Consider the following 6,749-nt stretch of genomic DNA (forward strand, 5'->3'; position numbering starts at 1 on the left):
TTTGGTGGTAACTTACGTTTCGCAATGGCAATTGCCAAAATTAATTTCTATTGCTACAATAAAAAGATATATATTACACTACAGGAATTTAGTATAGTTGGGAATTTCTGTCTATAAGCTTTTCTCATGTCTTGTTATTGGTTAAGGCAGGAAGTATTAAATATCTAAGAGTGTTCATAGTACATTACAACATTTTTATTTAATTCCTTCCTCATGAGATAAAATTGTATATACAGAATTAAGCAAATTTATTAGGAATTTTAATTTATGAAAATAATTTTAACAATTCAATATCTTTAACTGAATTTTTGTTACTGAATTAGAAAATTAGTTTAAAATTGATAGATAAGGTAGTTGCCTATATGATGTTGTTACAGAATTTACCAGGCAACCGAAGAACACGCAGGAGTACTTGGAGACACAAGAAAAGCCCATTTATTTTCAGATGTTTCACATGTACCATACAGTGACTCAGGGGAGACTTTTTCTCTCCAAATCCTGAGCCAACCAATATGGAGGAAGCTTTCCCTTTATACCTTTTGGTTTCTTTGTCTACCAAATATGGGATGGGACTTCTGGACCTTTTGCTGGCTTTGCAAAAAGCCCCATGTGTTGGGATGGGGGTCATTAGACCACACCTAAAGGCCTGGCCTGGTGCCAGTGCTGATAATCCTCTGTAAAATGGGAGTAGTACTTAGGTAAACCGGTCTTGCAAGACCAGATTGTGGAGAAAGGGGTAATGACTTAATTATAGGCTATCAAGAATGTACATTAGGTTACTGGCACAGATTCCGATTGCTAGCCCCCCCCCCCAAATGTCTTATTTTCCCCATCAATGTGTTATTAGTAATATGTGTAGACAACAGTTATCTTTCTCTCTGGAAAGCCATGAGTATTGTAATTCTTTCTATTAGAAATAGAATCATTGGTTATAGATTGTTTCTGTTACAGATTGTATTTTCTATTGCAAACCATTTAATTTTTAGAGTTGGAAAATGGGGCCCTGACAATTAGCATTTTGTGTCCTCAAAACTTGTTATATTAAATTCACCATGGAGCTCACTACTATTACTGAGATTGTGTTGCTTTCTTAAGTAAATACTCCCCAGATTGTTGTAAAACTTTGACTAATTTCCAGACTTCTGAAAAGTTGGTTTAGCCTTTTTTGTTTCTGAAGAAGAGAATTTTCAGACCTCTTCATGCTGCCATTTTCACTGGCATTACTCCAAATGCTTTCCTTAATTGCAGAGCTTTATATTACTAAACAAGGTATAAGACACCTTCTCTGCTGTGGCTAAGGGAAGTGTAGAAAAAAATAAAAATTGGCTTTGTAGAGCATGAAACAACTCTGAGGCCAGGATCCTCTACCTTTACCATTAGATAACACCTACAACTGGGGGAGGGGCAGGAGATTCTCTCCTGCATAAAATCTACCTCAAATAAAAGGCAAAGTTTGGCTTCCTGCCATGAAGATTAGAGGCAGGAATGAGGAGAACACCCTACCTTTGAGGCCCACGCACACAGCACCTGCTTAAGAAGAAAGCTGGGTCAGGACAAAGGGCATCCCCTCCTCTGGCTCCAGCCATGAATCTAGCACCTAATAAGCTGCAGTGTTCTGTTGGAAGGGAGGGGAAAGAGTTGGAAGAGTGAGCCACTCTGCTCCAGGTGTGCAGACATAGTTGAAATTGTAGGGTTGAGAACTAACATTAAAAATATCAACTTGCAAACCTGCCTCCAGCCTAAGCACAAATCACTGTCAGCCTGTGGCGTTGCAGAAAACATTAGCAGCAGCAAAACCCAAACACATACATTCCTGACTAGATTCTTTTAAACTCCTACACTAACAGCCTGAAAAAAGAAAAGCCCAAATAACATTTACTTCAGTCTATAATGTTCAACACATGATGCCAGCCATTAATTTACATTTTTTGAAACACACAAAAGAAGTTTTAAAAACACACAAAAAGTACATTGAGAAAAGGCAAATAAATCACTAGAACCACATACAGAGAAGAAATAATTATTGAAATTTTGAGACAGGAATTATAAGTTAACTAATTAACATATTAAAGGATCTAGTGGAAAAGGTGAACCATTGCATGAACAGATGGGGAATTTCACCAGAGAGAGAAAAGAAAAGTGAAATGGAAATGTCAGAAATTAGAAAAGACAATATCAGAGATGAAGAATATATTCAAAATAGTTGAATGGAAATGGCCTAAACTGAAACACAACGAAGAAAAGAAATGTAAAACACACACACACACAATAGAATAGAACATCTAAGAGTCGTGGGATGATATCAAATGTTTTCACATAGAAGCGAGAAGGAACATTGCAGAAAAATATTTAAAAGGATAATGATGAGTAATTGCCCCAAATAATAAATGAAATCAAACCAATGATCCAAGAAGCTCAGAAAACCACACACAAGATAAATAACAACAAACTCTCACATCTAAACATCTTAAAGTGCTCAAAAGTGAAGATACATTTTTGAAGGAAGCTAGAGGAAAACACATTTAAAATTAAAAAATAAAATTATAGATTTTTTGTCAGAAAATATGTATGCCAGAAAAAAATGAAATAAATATTCTCAATGTGATAAAAGAAAAAAAGGTAACTGTCAACCCAGAATTCTATGCCCAGAGAGTTGTCTTGTCCTGCCTTTTCAAGATTATTTTTTTCTATTTATAATTTTTAAAATTGTTATTGAATTTATTGGGATGACATTAGTTAATAAAATCATATAGATTTCAAGTGTACATTCTATAATACATCATCTATATATTATATTATGTGTTCACAACCCAAGTCAAGTCTCCTTCCATCACCATTTATCCCTCCTTTACTCTCTTCTACCTCCCCACACTCTCCTTTCTTCCTGTTATCAGATTTTTAGGAAATCAAAATCTGAGGCAACTCACCAACTATAGTAAAAAAGAAATGCTAAATGCAATATTTTAAACAGGAGGAATATGACATCAGAGAGAAATGAACTGGAAAGCTGCAACAATGGTAACAATGACATTAAATGTATAAGGTGTTTTTTTCTTATTTTAAATCACTATAAAAGATAATAGACATTCTAAAGCATAAATAGTAAAAATAGTGTGGGTTTAATTATGATATAGGAAAGTAAAATGCATACCAATGACAGAACAAGAGAAGGGAGGGAAGAATTTAAATTGTGTCTGAAGTATAAACTGGTATAACATGTTAAAGTGAATTGTGAGATATTAAAGAAATATATTGTAAGCAATAAGGCAGCCATAATAAATTAGAAAAGTGGTGTAAATAATAAGCTAATAATGCAGATTAAAAGAATAATAAGCTACTAAATTTTCCAAAAAATTAGCAGGAAAAGAGCAAAAAAAGTACAAATAATAGAGAGTACATTTAGAAAAAAGCTAGAATAATAGCAGCTTTAAATCCAATCATATGGTTAAGCCTTAAAGTATATGGTTTATGTGCCCCCAAAATTAAAGATTATGAGACTAAATGAAAGGCAAGACCTTACTATATATTGCCTACATAAAACTTACTTAGAATGTAAAAACATAAATTGGCTAAAAGCAAAAAGCTGCAAGATGATATACTATGCAAACACTAATCACAATAAGACAGTAGTAGCGATATTAATACTAGTCAAACTAGAAATCAGTTCAATGCGAATAATGGACATAACGAATGATATTATGTAATAAAAGTTAGATTGATTCCCCAGGAAGACATTCAGAATCTGAAAAATATAAGTTACTAAAGACAGAACATCAAAATATATTAAGCCCAAACTGATAGATCCAAAAGGGCAAAGAGACAAACCCATAAATATAGTTGCAGAGTTGAATGTTTTGTCTATATTATTAATAGAACAATACAGAAGACTTGAAGAATCTATCAATCAAATTGATCTAATTTACATTTATGGAAGACTTTGGTCAACCACAGCAGTGTATACAATCATTTGAAGTACACTCTCACAATAGCTAAGATTTGGAAGCAGCCCAAGTTCCCATCAGTAGATGAGTGGATAAAAAAGCTGTGGTACATTTACATCATGGAATACTACTCAGCCATAAAGAAGAAGACAATCCTGTTACCCTTTGTGACAGCATGGATGGATCTGTACAGCATTATGCTAAGTGCAATAAGCCAGTCAGAGAAAGACAAATACCGGATGATTTCACTTACATGTAGAATCTAATGAACAAAAGAGAAACAGAGTCATAGATACAGAGAACATACTGAAAGCTGTAAGAGGGGAGGGGGTTGGGTGTCCTGGGAGAAAAAGTGAAAGGATTAAGAAAAAAAATATTCATAACCACAGACAACAGTATGGTGATTACCAGAGGGAAAGAGGGGTGGCAGGAGGTGTAAGAGGGTAAAGGGGGGATATATAGTGACAGAAGCATACTTGATTTTGGGCAGTGAACACATAATACAACATACAGATAATGTATTACAGAATTGTGCACTTGAAACCTGTATAATTTTATTAACCAATGTAACCCCAATACATTGAATAAAAGTATAAAAAATAAACTCAGCTATAAAGTGACTAATTTACCAGAGGAAACCAGGGAATGCCACAGCCAAGAATTGGTTTCCTAGGTTCAGAACAAATCTCAAATGATGACTTAAAAAGTATTCTCATAAGGGAGCCAGAACTTAATTGGGTCAGTCTGTGGAATAGTGTATGCCCTGGATATTGTTGAAAATAATACAGTAATCATCAAGCCTTTCTGGAGCTTAATGGCTGTGTGGTAGGAGAAAGAAATAGTGAAAGATGGCCTAGTCAATGACAGCGTAGCCATTCTACAATGACTGTGCACATACCCAAGACTGCACCCTCCAAGGATCAAAATTAAAGGCTTCACTGTGGGTGGTAGAGGGGCAGATAGGTTTCACTAAAATAATCCAGCCAGTCAATTTATAAATAAACAAGCAACTGACAACAATAAGCCCCAGAAGTGAGGAGATTAGTACACAGAATTGCTATATATGTTATTTAAAGTGTCCAGTTTCCAATAAAAATTATGAGACATGCAAACAAACAAACGAGAAAAAACACACGAGAGTCTGACCTATATCCAGAAAACAGAAACTACCTGTGAAAATGAGCAAATTTGGATTTAACAAAAAAGTCATTAAAATAACCAATATAACTATATTCAAAGAACAAAAAGAAACTATGTTTAAAAGAGTAAAAGAAGGTACAATGATAAAGTCTCATGAAATAGAGGATATCAATAATGAGATAGAAATTATGAAAAAAAACGATCAAATGAAAATTCTAAAGCTTATAAGTATAATAACTGAAATGAAAATTTACTACAGGGTCTCAACAGAAGATATGAGTTGGATTTGAATCAAGTAAATTGAATATGGATAAATTTAAATATCTCAGTCTGAGAAGCAGAGAAAAATGAATGAATTAAAATGAACAAAGTCTCAGAGAAGTGTGGAACTACTTCACCCTTAAGCACAGCAACATATATATAACTAAAGGCCCAGTGTACGAAAATTTGTGCACTCAGGGGGGTCTCTCAGCCCAGCCTGCACACTCTCATAATCCAGGACCCCTTGGGTAGGGTCCAGTCCTATCACAGCATGTCTCTGGTTCCCCAGGCCTCTGGGCCAGGGGGGGAGGGACCAAGAGGCCAGTCCAATCACCTCATGGCTCTGTTTCCCTGGAGCCTGCGGGTGGGAGGAAAACCAAGATTCCCAGATCACAGCATGGCTCTGGTTCCCCAGAGCCTATGGGCAGGGGTAGGGACCCAGAGGCCAGTCCGATGGCAGCATGGCTCCGTTCCCACAGCTCCCTCCCACCACTGCACCACAGGTGGCTGAGGCCCACAGCTCCCTCCTGCTGCCACACCGCAGGCTGCAGAGAGGCGGGACTGAATCCTGCCACAGGCAACCAGGACCCAGGACTGACTCCCGCCGCCCCGCCACACTGGCCGGCACCCTAGCCTGGTGTTCAGTTGTCGATCTGGACGTTTAGGTCGCGATGGACCCTGGCTCTTTATATATTAGGATAGGTGTGCCAGAAGAAGAGAAAGATAAAGGAGAAGAAAAATATTTAACACATTACTCACTAAAAATTTTCTAAATTCAAAGTAAAACTTTAATCTACACATTGATAAAGCTCAGTGAACTCAATGTAGAATAAATACAAAGAGATTACAAAACTGATACCTCGCAGTAGGAATGATGAATACCAAATGTAATGTAAATCTTGAATGCAAAAAGAGGAAAAATAATTTAACTAGATTTTTGTTGTTGTTAATCCTCACCTGAGGATATTTTTCCATTGATTTTTTTTAGAGAGAATGGAAGAGAGAGGGAAAGAATGAAACATCAATTGATTGGCTCCTATATGTACCACAACCAGGGCCCAGGCCAGGGAGGAGCCTGCAACCAAGGTATGTGCCCTTGACTGGAATCAAACCTGGGACCCTTTGGTCCACAGGCTAAAGCTCTATCCACTGAGCCAAACCTGCTAGGGCTTAACCAGATTTTTATTAAATTGCCAAATCCAGTGACATCAGGAAAATGGCAGAATGAAAGATCCCCTTGTGCCCTCACCTTGAAGTTTCAATAATTTGAATAGTTATAACAACAACAACAAAAGATTCCCTGCTCAACACACAAACATGCCTGAGAGAGACATGCATTGAAGATCTAAAGGTGGGCAAGTGGTAGCAAACTAGGAGACAAGAAGGGAGAAAGCTGAGACGAGCCAT

This window comes from Myotis myotis, unplaced genomic scaffold (genome assembly GCF_014108235.1).
Source record: "Myotis myotis isolate mMyoMyo1 unplaced genomic scaffold, mMyoMyo1.p scaffold_m19_p_4, whole genome shotgun sequence".
NCBI lineage: Eukaryota > Metazoa > Chordata > Mammalia > Chiroptera > Vespertilionidae > Myotis > Myotis myotis.